General features: G+C 39.5%; 1 long non-coding RNA gene across 5 annotated transcripts in view; it reads right to left on the minus strand.

Moving 5' to 3' along the window:
* Positions 1-1,381: 1,381 nt before the first annotated feature.
* The window catches only part of LOC105481952 (uncharacterized), an 83,514-nt gene continuing 70,819 nt past the window's right edge, over positions 1,382-14,076 (minus strand). Inside the window, exons 4-6 of one of the 5 annotated variants that reach the window (XR_987301.3) lie at positions 5,168-5,297; positions 3,936-4,835; positions 1,382-1,840 (exon numbers count right to left, since the gene is read on the minus strand). This is a non-coding gene — a long non-coding RNA (uncharacterized lncRNA). The remainder of the gene's footprint in view (positions 1,841-3,935; positions 4,836-5,167; positions 5,298-14,076) is intronic. The other 4 variants (XR_011607118.1, XR_011607117.1, XR_011607120.1 and 1 more) reach the window with 4 other exon arrangements.

A 14,076-nucleotide genomic window follows, 5' to 3' on the forward strand; every position in this document is an offset into this window, starting at 1 on the left:
ATTTACTTTGATTCACTATCTGGGCCAGGGATAAACTGGGAAGAGGGGTCAGATTCAGAGCCTTTCACTTTGCCTTCACTTCTATGAGATCTCTTACCCCCCAGGTCAAGGAACCAATGTGAGTGTTCTCTCAGCTACTAAGTCTGGCCCTTCCAATTATACTTTAGGGGACAAAAGAAATAGCATCTTCATAGGTCCATGGGCTAGATGGACTCACAGTTAGCCAGTCCTGAGCCAAGACTCCATCTACCACCCAATGGGGGTCAGGTTGCCACTTTGAGTCTCCAGATACGAATAAAGTCAGACTCTGTGCCCAACAATTCTCACAAATCTGGGTGTCCTCCTTTCCCCAGTGCATGTTTTCCTAGTAAATGTCCATAGGTCTATTTGGTAAAAGATACAGAGGATTACATGGTATTGCAGTGCGTTTCCTTATAGGGCACTGGCCTCTCCTTCAATCAGTGGGTTTAGAGTCTGAGAGTTGGACCAAGTTCAAAAACTGAGCAATAGATCATGACTTTTATTGAGGTCATTGCCCTTATTTTCCCAATCATCCATCCTTGGTTTGTTTTGATTGTATAAATTAAGTAGCATCCTTTTGGCTGCCTGATTCTCCTGCCTCTAGGAATACAGTGTCCCATTCAGCATCTCCAAGCTTTCTGCAGATTGAGACCCTTGGCTGCCACTCTGGTTTTGTCACTTACTGTGATATTTGTTTGTATCTTTCTTCCAAGGGTTAAAATGCCACCTTGTCTCTAATATTTCAGCTTTTTATCACCCCATTGCTTTTAGGAGCCCAGCTCTATAATAGCATCTGAGCCTCTCAGTGGTTCCAGTGCCCCTCCCAGCAACACCTTCTTATTACTTGATTAAACTGAGTGTCTTCTGGGTTCTCCCACAGAAAACTGTCAGGTTGTCTGACTCTAAGTGGTGTACCCACTACCCTATTCCCACTTTCCTGAATCTTTTGACCCCTTCTGTATTAATCTGTTCTTGCAATGCTATAAAGAAATACCTGAGACTGGGTAACTTATAAAGAGGTTTAATTGGCTCATAGGTTCTGCAGGCTACATAAGAAGCACAGTGGCTTCTGCTTCTGGGGAGGCCTCAGGAAACTTACAACCATGGCAGAAGGTGAAGGGGTAGCAGGCACATCTTACATGGCTGGAGCAGAAGAAAGATAGAGGGGGTGGGGGAGGGGCTACACAATTTTAAACAACCAGATCTCACAGAGCTGTAACACAAGAACAGCATTGCAGGATGGCGATAAACGAAACCACCCCCCTCCCCACCCTGCCCTGCCCCACCCCGCATGATCCAATCACCCCCCACCAGACCCCACCTCCAGATTAGGGATTGCATTTGAACATGAGATTTGGGTGAGGACACAGATCCAAACCAAATCCCCTTCCTTCACCACCTGCCAGTAAATCTTAACTTTTATTATCTTAAGCAACTCAACCTCAGTGTTCTACCTATTCCTAGTTTCCATTAGTAATTCAGATGAAGGACAGAGAAATAATGGTAAGCACTTTGGGAGATAATCTCCTAGAATACATAAACACAATTAAGACAAATTTAGTTTCTGTTTCAACTTATATTGCTTGTCATGTCTTCGGCGAGCAAGAAAATAGCTGTCTTGGAAAATTTACCAAATGAATTCTTTTTATTGAGAAATTGTGTCATTATTTATTGATGCCTCAATGAAAACCTAATAGAACTCCATCTGCCATATCGAAAGTAATTACCTTCCAATGATCTGATGATTTTATAGATATGCAGCTAATGTTAGAAATTTGCTGTAGAAACCAGAAAAAATTGTGGAATACCACCTTGAGCCCTGCAAAAATCAATGAAATATATGTTTGCTTTTATCCTGGAGCAAAACTGAAATAATTTACTTCCTTGTCTCTATTGGACCTACTGCTAAAACAGGATTTGATTTTACCCTTGTGATTGGCCTGTTCCATTGTGGTATTTGGTCAGATATTGCCAAGTGAATTTCATTATTAATCTTCATGGGCTAGCAGCCTACAATAACACAGAACAATTCTACCACCCTCTAGTCTAAGCAGGGGCTATCCAAAATTGTAAATGCTTTATTCCATTTTAACCAAGCAGAAAGTCAGATTCTCATAGGAGTATATTGCTTAGACCTATAAATCAGCTTAGAAAATTCACTGATTGTTAACTGAATGTTTCCCGAAAAGCAAAGTTAACTAGTGGAAGATGGGGTGAGAGAAACTTGGGGCTAAATGGGCTACATCTTCCATGACCAGATGTGGAAAACTTTTAGGTATTTACATCCATTTCTTATGAGTAAATTTCATAAAAACAGGCCATTTGCTGATCTGATATCCTTTAGGGAAATGATCTGTGTATCTAAATGAAAGTGTTCCTTCTACACACACACACATACACACACACACACACACACACACACACACACACACACACACACACAAAAGAAACACAGGACAATCTTTGTTAGTGTCCATCTAACTTTTATGTTAAAAAGACCACCCTAAAGGCTATGCATGATGGTTTACGCCTGTAATCCCAGCATGTTAGGAGGCTGAGGTGGGAGGATAGCTTGAGCTCAGGAGGTGGATGCTGCAGTGAGCTATGATTACACTACTGTACTCCAGCCTCTGTGTACTCTGTGACAGAGCGAGACCTTGTCTGAAACAAACAAACAAACAAAAAACAGTCTATCTGTTCTGCTGACTCACCAGCCATGAAAGCTGGAATCCAGCTGTCTGAAAGTGAACTGAAAGACACTCTTACTTCATCTCATAGATGGATTCTGGTATCATTTTGGCTCGATTTTGGCAGGGAATGTTGTGGGAACAGGACCAGACCAAGAAACAGCCCTGGTAAGTTCCTGTGAGGTTCTCCATGTGGGTTAAGAAATTGAGCTAGGAAAAATAGGAGGAAATCCTTTGGAAAAACCCAGAATAAAATAAACAGATTTCTTTAAATTGCCAGTCAGACTCAGTGGACATATGAACATCGGGAAGGCAAAGGAGAACCTTGCAATGTACTGTCTGTTTCCCAAATTACTTTTCTCTCCCCTTAAGCTTCAAGAAAGTGATATTCCTATTTCTGGCAAGGTTCAAGTGAATTCTATTTGGGGTTGATTTGCAGCACTTAAATTGCTTCCGGACTTGTTACGACTGGAATTCTGTTTCCTCAGTGACACTGCAACAAAATACCTATCTCCTTAAAGTAGTAATCATCAGAAAATCATACCACTTAGCCAGCACTATGCAGAGGGTGAGGGGAGACTGCAGTGATATCTTAGCTCTCTCCAACCACTCTTGTTAACACAAGGTAATTTGGGGGTCTTTTGATGCTTGGGAAAAAATGACATCATTGGGGGTAATCTCTTTTATCACCTATGCTGAGGCATCCAAATGGGTCTTTGGAGAGGACTTAATTAGCAACTGTGGCCCTCGGCTCCATATGTATCCTGATGACACTCAGATTTATCTTTCCCTTCCTTAAGACATTAGTAAGGAAGATGAAAAATGAACAGTCCTTGCTAAATGCACAGTCCTTAGAGCCTGCAGGAAATAAATATCCTGTCTCCAAAATAAGAACTACCTAAAGAAGATAAACGTGTGGCTTCCCCTCAGTTCCCCTCGTTCTCACTCTACTTCCTATTTGCTTTTTCCGTTGTTTTGTTTCAGTATTTGTATACAGTACCTATAATGGGAGACAGTCAAAGAATAGATTTAATGTCCCCAAAGGCAGTGAGCTACATGCCAAAATGAGAGGTTGATTTCCAGGCCTAATTCAACCGACTGAATAATCTAAAGTAAGGGAAGAAAATAACTCATTGTGTACATTGGGAATTGTGTTGGCTGCAAGTAACAGAAAACCAATCTAAAAGAAACTTAAATCAATAAAGTTGTAATCTGTTCTTGGATTACCTGACTGTTGGCATAGGATTAGCAGCTCAATACCGTTAGGACTTTGGTCTTTGAAACTGTCTTGGCGCTTCACTCACAGTTTCAAGGTGACTGTTGCAGCTCTAAGTATCATGTCCTTACTTGAAACAGGAAGAAGAGAAGTCAGTACCAAAATATTTGTAAAATTCCCCAGAAAATACTCTCTGGCCAAAAGTACTTAGCATGGCCAACCCTGGCTTCAAGGGTGGCTGCAAAAGTATTTCACTTTCCTGGCTTCTGTAACGAAATGTGACAAAAGGCAAGCTGATTAGGAATGACTCTTTTGCCAACACAGTCAAGAGTCTGCCATGTTCAGGATGCTGTTTTCCTCAACAGTTCAGCTATAAGAACAGAAGAACAGTTCAGCCATAAGAATCGTTTTTATTTCAGAAAACATTTTAGAATAAAAGAGGTGACACTGTTCAGAATTGTGCCAAAAAATAGAAGCTGATCAAGACTGTCCCGGGGAAATAAACATATATGGCTACCCTAGTTACAGACAAAATAGTCTGAGAAATGAGCCCCTCTTTCTTTAGCAGCTTGATTGGACAACTGAAAATCTGCTTCTCTAGTGAGGAGAGTCTTTCAGGCTGAACCCAGAGTTGTCCAATGTCCTTTTCTGTTTGTGCCTCCCAGATGCCCTCAGTTTTGGAGGAGGCCAGACCACTTTCCTACGGGAGCCTTTGTCATGACCATGTCTTAGTCTATTTGTGTTGCTATAAAGGAAATTCCTAAGGCTGGGCAATTTAAAAAGACAACAGATTTGTTTGGCTCATGGCTCTGCAGGCTATAAAACAAGAACAGCGCCAGCATCTGCATCTGGTGAGGACTTCATCGAGCTTCCACTCATGGTGGAAGGTGGAGGAAAGCAGCGTCACATGGCTAGAAACAATGAAAGAGAGTGAGGGAAGAGAGGTGTCTGACTCTTAACCAACCAGATCTCACATGAACTAAGAGGGAGAATTCACTGGATTCCATGAGAATGGCAGGAAACCATTCAGGAGGGATCCTCCCTGATGAATGGGAGGCCCAAAATACCTCCCACTAGGCCTCACCTCCAACATGAGAGATCAAATTTCAACATGAGATTTGGAGGGGACACGTATCCAAACGATAACAGATCATTTGGCAAATAATGCTCAGAGGCCCTTTCTCCTCTTGCTTTTATGCAGATGAAGCCTTTCAAGTACATACTGTCCTTGCCTTTCGCTTACCTGCCATCCTGCCTGTGTCCATGAAGATGACAGTGCTCCACAACACAGAGATTCTCAGAAATTAGATATTTCTGTCATTTACAGAGAATGGGGGTGCTGTCTCCCCACCTGACTTCATAGTGGGATTCTCCTTAAAGACAAACAAGTAGTTTACCAGTAGCATAAATGGAAACTTACCTGAGCATTTGACTTTTCTATCCTTACTCTGTACCCTTATATTCATTCATAAGGACAACAAATAATGTTGAAGTAGAATTTTGTCTCTGGCACCCTGATTCCAAGGTGGTATAAGGTTATTTCTACTCTTATAATTAGAAATAGTTTCTGATGCCAAAGCATATCACTGGAATACTAATAAATGTATGAATCTATCTTGAATTCTAGTTATTTTTATATAACTTATCTTTCTAATTTGATGAAGGTTTTTATTTTCCTCTCAAAAACTTTTGGCTTTTCAAATTTTCCACTATAAGCAAAATGCAATGTTACTTTTTTTTTTTCTGTGATTTTTCCTGAATTTTTAAGGAATGTATACTTGGAAGAAATCAAGTATCACAGAAATGAAGAGTAAAAAGTGAAGATAATTATCTATAATTGTATCCTACCACCTTTGCTAACTGTCAGAGATAACCATGATTAACATTTGATATATATTTTTTTTAATGCATTACTCACATATAGGCATATATAATTTATTTCTGTGAGATGCATACAATTTAATTTTTCATTCTATGAGTATATTGTACATCATTCTTTTTAAATACTATAATGTGTGCCATTATCACTAATGGTGTGAGAAATTTTTTGGATATTGAAGCCACTGTGGATTGTGGCAGTTCTTTTGGATGCGAAAGACAGGAGAATTTTACATGGCTTTAGTAGCAAACTGTTAGAGAATTATAGTTTACAATGCAACAAAGTATACAAATAGGCTATAGTTTTCTTCCACAAAATAATATTATGAAGTAATATTTCTCCAAAATATCTTCTATTTCCAGAGTGAGGACAGAACTAGCTTTGTCTGAATACCACATTCTGTGGTTTTCATTTATCCTTGAAGAGACATTCATCCTGTTAAAATTGTTAAATAAATTTAACACATTCATCCTATTAAAAATGTTATTTATTTATTTAACAGTTTTAATAGGATGAATGTCACTTCAAGGATCTTTTATTTTTCAAAACGACAAAAAAAAAACCATTTCCATAGTCTAGATATAATCATATACATTAAAATAAGCCATTCTTTTAAAAAAAATGTTAACATTCTCCCACATATTTGACATTTTTCTCTAATGAATACACTGTTGTACTGGCATTTTCTTGTAATGTGTTATTTTAAGGGCTCCTTTTTCTAAGATTGTAAATTTAACCAGCATGAGCTAATTAATGAGTTCAAGTTAACCTTCCTTTCCCTCCAAACCTTAACTAGCCACCCGGTCTTTAGAATTCATTCCTAGGATTTAAGACCACTTAGAATTTAGAAAACATTTTCTTTTGACTTCAGTGTGATTATTTCCCTACTTGTTTAATCATTTGCTTTCTCTAGTAATACTTCCATAGCACAAAATTCACATTTTTTTTGTAATTCTGCAGCTCTTTTTCCCCAAACCTCCAAAGCATAAACTATATGAATCTGAAATATGTGTGTTTGTTTGACACTAACTCTCTTTCTCCCACTGGCAGACAATCTTACTCCTAAGTTTATGAGGCCATATTCTCTGTTCAAGGAGCACTTGGCATGTTATTGACTTAAAATTACAGAGTGGTTTAGGAAAGATCAAAACAGAATCCTCAAGGAAGTCCATTTAGCCCCTTAGTACCTCTTTTAACTTTTCAGGAATGTGCGTTTGTAAAATCTAGTGTTTGCTTTATTTAATCCCTTCATTTGTGTCATCCAATCTCCAGTAACGGAAAGTGTGATACAGACACAAAAGCTTAAGGACCAGTGTGCTATAAAACCTATGCTTACCCTCTAGGCTAGCAGTCCTCAAAATGTGGCATGCAGAGCCCAAGTGTCCCCAGGAAACTTTCAGAAACTCTGTCTGCAGAAACACTTTCAGAGGGTCCACAGGGTCAAAATTATTTTCATAACAATATTAAGACTTTATTTTCCTTTTCATTGTGTTGATATTTGCATTGATGCAAAAGTAATGGTGGACAAAACTGCCAGTACCTTACAAAATCAAGGCAGCACTAGTGTCACTGTATTCTTTATCAACATGTATTTGAAAAAAAAAAAAAAAAAAGCCAGTTTCACTTAAGAATGTCCTTGATGAAGCAAGACTTCTAATATTGTTAAATCTCAACCCTGAGGTACACTCTTTAATACTTTGTGTGCCAAAATGGGAAGTACACATATCTAAGAACAATGGTTGTCTTGAGAGAAACTGTTGTGCAATTGATTTTTAACCTGAACTACCTATTTCTTCCTGGAACACCAATTTTATCAGAAAGAATGACAACAGACAGATAATGATTATTTCGACTTGGATATCTCACAAAAAGAATGAAAGAAGCCTGTGACTTCTAGGAAAACCAATTGCATTTGTTGCTAATGATAATACTTAAAATTTTTTTCTATCAAAAATTGGTACTATGGAAAACATTTGCCTGCCATAATGAGTTTGACAGCTTCCCAAGATTTAGAGATTTTTCTACTATCAGTGCTGAAAGTGACTTTTTTATATTTTAGAATTAAGTCAACATTTTGAAGATCTGTATAACTTGCTGAACCAATATTTTCCAAATGATCAAGACATAATATTACAAAGTCATGTATGGGTAAAAAGACCAAAGTGTAGTGTAGACTAATGGGTTTTTACATGACAGAGTACAAAAAGTTCATTGATATGGTTTTAGAGTTATTTGTAACTAATCTTTAAGAAACGATAACTTGTTGGCCGGTGTGGTGGCTCACACCTGTAATCCCAGCACTTTGGGAGGCCGAGGTAGGTGGATCACGAGGTCAGGAGATCGAGACCATCCTGGCTGACATGGTGAAACCCCGTCTCTACTAAAAATACAAAAACATTAGCCGGACATGGTGGTGGGCGCCTGTAGTCACAGTTACTTGGGAGGCTGAGGCAGGAGAATGGTGTGAACCCGGGAGGCGGAGCTTGCAGTGAGCCGAGATTGCGCCACTGCACACCAGCCTGGGTGACAGAGCGAGACTCTGTTTCAAAAAAACAAACCAACAAAGAACATATTTTTTTATTACCATATAATGAGTTTTTTATTTTTAAATAAAACATTTTTAATTATCAGTTTTAACTTTAATATAGTAAATATTGATAGATATAATGCATATAAACCAAAGTTCTTTCAGACTTTCAATTTTTAAGAGTATAAAGAGTTCCTGAGATTAAAAACATTGAGAAATGCTGTTCTAGTAACATGTTCATAAAGGGAAAAAAGTGCGTATACAAATTTCATTGACTAATGTAGGAACCAAAGGATAAGAAATCAGATAAATTGTTACTAGGTCTTTCTACTGCTCAGGTTCATTTGGTTGCAAACAACCAGCTCAAGGACAGACCACATCAGCCAAGACCATTAGACGTTTTAGCTTCAGCAACCATCATCAATTAACAATGTCCCTGTGGATTTATTAGTTCAAATTTGTGAAAGATCAAGCCTATTTGTCTCAGCTAACAATTATAATCTCTGGGAAGATTCCTCCATCTGAAAGCCTGCCACAGTTCACTGTCTAGCCTATGGTTCGGCCACCCCTGGGTAGTTAAATCAGTGTCCACTCTAGAGGAAAGAACAGCCCACCATTGTTTTAGAGAGAAGACGACTTTGAGACCAGTAAAAGCCAGAAGGAAAAATCAAGTGTAACAGGAAAATGGAGTCACATGTTCAAAAACTCTCTATTTCACAGCCTAATACAGCACACACACGACAGATTACCGTGACTTAGACCAGGCTTGCAAAATTAAGGCTAGGACTGAGAATAAAATCCAAGTCTCAACTTGCCTTCCTAAATCTTCCAAAATATTTAGAAAGATGTTTTTAAATCTTTCTCCGTCTTTGATGCATTAGGGGTCATCCTCCAACCACTGCCCACCCTAGCATCCACCAGTCCTGTCACATGTTGACCCTAAACTGCCCACCTTAATCCACTTTGAACTATACTCCTCTTTCTGTAGAAATAAGCCAGCCATTTGTATTCCTCTCTCCATCATCACTAACCATAAGAATAAAAAAATAAGGATACCTCGACTCATCAAAGACAGAAAAGGCTGAGGCTGTACAGAATAAAGCCCAGTATTTCATCCCACTTTGTTTTTTTCTGAGGTCTTTTGATCTGCACATTTTTTCTCCCTCCTTCTCTCCCGTCTTCTTAGAAATAATGTGGACTCTCCCTAGGGGATGCTGAAGAGCAGACACATGGATCCATTGACAAATCAATAAAGGCAAAAAAAAATGTATTAGTTAACAAAATTATTAGTTCCCCCTTTGCAGGAAGAAAAAAAAAAAACCATCATATTGTATCAAATTGTTTCCCAAGAGCTTTAGAAGCACCACTGACTAGCAACACAGAGAAAGCTACGGTCAGAGCAAACCTTTTCAAACATTTAATAATTGACAGCCCTTGCCACAGAGGTTGAGGAAGCAGAATTGGTGTGATTGACCTTGAAGCATCTCCTTCCCCTCCATTCACTCCTTTCTCAAAACATGAAATTGCTTCACTTTGACACTAAGGCTTACCAAGGCAAAAGCAGACAAAATAAAGGTCTTTTAAGAACTTAAATGACACCAAAACTTTCCAATTGCACTTCAGAATAATACATTAGTCTTATTGTGACAACTAGTCCCTCTCAATTCTCACTCATACTTTCTGTTCTCTCTGCAGCAGAAACCACTTTTGTTAAGTATAAATCCATTCTCAGTTTTTGCAGAATTGTCCAATTGAAGGGCATCTCTTCCCTCAACCAAGACCTGGCCCAGTGGCTGGCATGTCATAGATACAATATGTTTGGGTGAAACGAAAGAATTCAACATAGCATTGATTCTGATTCACTCTAGATCTTTACTTTCATTAGGAAAAGGGTACGAATGTGAGATAATTATAAGGAAGAAAAGGTGAAGGGGTACCAAATAAGTTTTTTTAAGTTATTCATTTGTTTAAAGTTGGTCTAAAAAATAACATGAAACTAACAGTTTTTCTTTTTTTTTTTTTTTTTATTTTGAGACTGAGTCTCGCTGTATCGCCCAGGCTGGAATGCAGTGGCACAATCTCGGCTCACTGAAATCTCTGCCTCCAGGATTCAAGCAATTCTCTTGCCTCAGCCTCCCGCGTAGCTGCCATTACAGGCACCCACCACCACGCCCGGCTAATTTTTGTATTTTTAGTAGAGATGGGGTTTCACCGTGTTGGCCAGGCTGGTCTTGAACTCCCGACCTCTAGTGATCTGCCCACCTCAGTCTCCCAAAGTGCTGGGATTACAGGTGTGAGCCACTACACCCAGCCAAAACTAACAGTTATTAAAATAAAAAGTGGCCAGACACAGTGACTCACGTCTGTAATCCCAGCACTTTGGGAGGCCTAGGTGGGGGGATCACAAGGTCAGGAGATGGAGACCATCCTGGCTAACATGGTGAAACCCTGTCTCTACTAAAAATACAAAAAATTAGCCGGGCGTGGTGGCGGGCGCCTGTAGTCCCAGCTACTTGGGAGGCTGAGGCAGGAGAATGGCATGAACCCGGGAGGCAGAGCTTGCAATGAGCCGAGATCTTGCCACTGCACTCCAGCTTGGGCTACAGAGTGAGACTCCATCTCAAAAAATAAAAATAAAAAATAAAATAAATAAAATAAATAAAAAGTAAATCAGTTTAATCTGCTAGTGCTCAGCATTTTTCCTTGGATAGGCCACCTACGGTTCTGTGAATCATTTTTATTTCATCAGCTGGTGCATCAAGTTCTTTAAGAATTGTTTCAAAGCACATAACAACCATATGCCCCAGATTTCCTAGGGCTGTCCAAATTTCATACACTTGTATTCTTTTCTATAACATCATTATGCTTAACACAGTGTTATTTAGTTTTTATCTCTCTTGGACCTTTACTTTAATTAAAACATCAGGTCAAAAAAACTTATCCTCAGACTCTATCACTTTATCCCCTTTTTCTCTTCCAGAGTAAGTAGCACAGAGACCTCCATAGAACAGAAGTTCATCATGTTTATTGATTATCTAATTAAACAATTAACCAATTAGTGGATAAATGTGTTACAAGGTGACTTCCCTAAAAACTAATTCCCATCATGGAAAACATAAATCAAGTATTATTTATTTATTTATTTATTTATTTTACTTTAAGTTCTGGGATACATGTGCAAAACATGCAGGTTTGTTACATAGGTATACATGTCCCATGGTGGTTTGCTGCACCCATCAACTCGTCATTTGGTTTTAAGCCCTGCATGAATTAGGTATTTGTCCTAATGCTCTCCCCCTCCCCTCGCTCCCAACCCCCCAGTAGGCCCCAGTGTGTGATGTTCCCCTCCCTGTGTCCATGCGTTCTCACTGTTCAGCTCCCACTTATGAGTGAGAACATGTGGTGTTCGGTTTTCTGTTCCTGTATTAGTTTGCTGAGAATGATGGTTTCCAGCTTCATCCATGTCCTTGCAAAGGACATGAACTCATTCTTTTTTATGGCTGCATAGTATTCCATGGCATATATGTGCCACATTTTCTTTATCCAGTCTATCACTGGGTATTTGGGCATTTGGATTGGTTCCAAGTCTTTGCTATTGTACATAGTGCTGCAATAAATATATGTGTGCATGTGTCTTCATAGAATGATTTATAATCTTTTGGGTATATACCCAGTAATGGGATTGCTGGCTCAAATGGTATTTCTGGTTCTAGATCCTTAAGGAATTGCCACACTGTCTTCCACAATGGTTGAACATTACACTCCCACCAACAGTGTGAAAGCATTCCTATTTCTCCACATCCTCTCCAGCATCTGCTGTTTCCTGACTTTTTAATGATCGCCATTCTAACTGGCATGAGACGGTATCTCATTGTTGTTTTGATTTGCATTTATCTAATGACCAGTGGTTATGAGCTTTTTTTCATATGTTTGTTGGCCGCATAAATGTCTTCTTTGAAGAAGTGTCTGTTCATATCCTTCGCCCACTTTTTAATGGGGTTGTTTTTTTTTTCTTGTAAATTTGTTTAATTTCCTTGCAGATTCTGGATATCAAGCCCTTCGTCAGATAGGTAGACTGCAAAAATTTTCTCCCATTCTGTAGGTTGCCTGTTCACTCTGATGATAGTTTCTTTTGCTGTGCAGAAGTTCTTTAATTAGATCCCTCAAATATTCTTTCATTTTTAAATACCCTTAAGGAAGAAGATAATACTGTAAAATGGCTAAGAAGACGGCCTCTGGACTGAAAATTTGGAAGTATTTCTTCTCTATGCACTCCCCTATTCACCTCCTATAACAAAATCAACACCCAATTACCTAGACGTAATATAATTGAACTCCCAAAGAGGGCCAAAGTGGAAAGATGCGTGGTTATAAAAGTTTGACTAAAGATACATTCCATTGTTTACAAACTTATAGAAAGAAGGAAGAAAAGGATGGGATAAGTATATGCTAGATGTCTGGTCTGAGTTAGGGTTCTTCAGAGAGACAAAACCAACAAGATATGTAACAGGGCGGTTTATCAGGGAATTGGCTCACACAAACACAGAGGTAGAGAAGTATCACCATAGACCGTCAGCAAGTTAGAAAACAGGAGAAGCCAGTAGCAAGGCTTGGTCCAAGTCTAGAAGCCTCAGAAACAGGCCAGCGATGAAGCCCTCAGTCTGTGGCTGAAGCCCTCAGTCTGTGGCCACCCTGGGAGGCTGCAAGTACAAGTCCCAGAGTCCAAAAACTGAAGAACCTACAGTCTGATGTCCAAGGGCAGGAGGAGAAAAAGCAGGGAAGGGAGAGGACAAGAGCAGAGAGTGAGTATCCCCGTCCTTCCTCATGTTTGTCCCAACCGGGCTCCCAGCTGATTGAGTGGTACCCCCACATTGAGAACTGGAAATCCTCTCACAGTCCACTGACTCACAGCAATCTCCCCTGAAAGCACTGTCTGAAAGCAGACATACACAGAAACAATGCTTCACCAGCCATCTAGGCATCCCTCAACCCAGTTAAGTAGTTCTCTAAAATTAATCAACACATCTTCTCAATTGGTGTTTAACATTCCTCCACTTCCAAATTTCCACCAAAATACATAAAAAGACACAGAAAAAGATAAAACTTACCAATATCAAATAATGAAGCTGATTGTCATGTCAACCTGTTGCCAACTATGGGAGTAGCTTTCACTGTCTAGGAAACTAATGGTGTCAGAGTCGACCCTGCAGCTTCCATGGTTCCCCTCCTCTTAGAGAAAGCCACTCTAGAGCTTCACTGCCAGCATCCAGTCATCTGTGGCATTTTAAATTTTAAAGTGATTAAAATTGAATAAAATTAAAAGTCTAGTTCCTCAGTACTAGATAGCCACAGTGGCTAGTAGAGGCCACACTGAACAGCACAGATATAGAACATGTCCATCATGACCTGAGGCTCTATTAGCCAGGCATACTTTAAGAACAGGATCTGAGTGGGCTCTGCCTTTCAATCCTGACCACTCCCCTTTGTATACACTATATGCAAAACATTTTGTGGGTTTTGTTTCTTTGTTTGTTTGTTTGTTTTGTCTTTAAGATGGAGTCTCCTTCTGTCACCTAGGCTGGAGTGCAGTAGCACGATCTTGGCTCACAGCAACTTCTGCCTCCCAGGTTCAAGCAATTCTTCTACCTCAGCCTCTCGAGTAGCCCCGATTACAGGCACCCACCAACACACCCAGCTAATTTTTATATTTTTAGTAGAGACAGGGTTTCACCATGTTGGCCATGGT

Source organism: Macaca nemestrina, chromosome 8 (assembly GCF_043159975.1).
Source record: "Macaca nemestrina isolate mMacNem1 chromosome 8, mMacNem.hap1, whole genome shotgun sequence".
In the NCBI taxonomy this organism is placed as follows: Eukaryota; Metazoa; Chordata; class Mammalia; order Primates; family Cercopithecidae; genus Macaca; species Macaca nemestrina.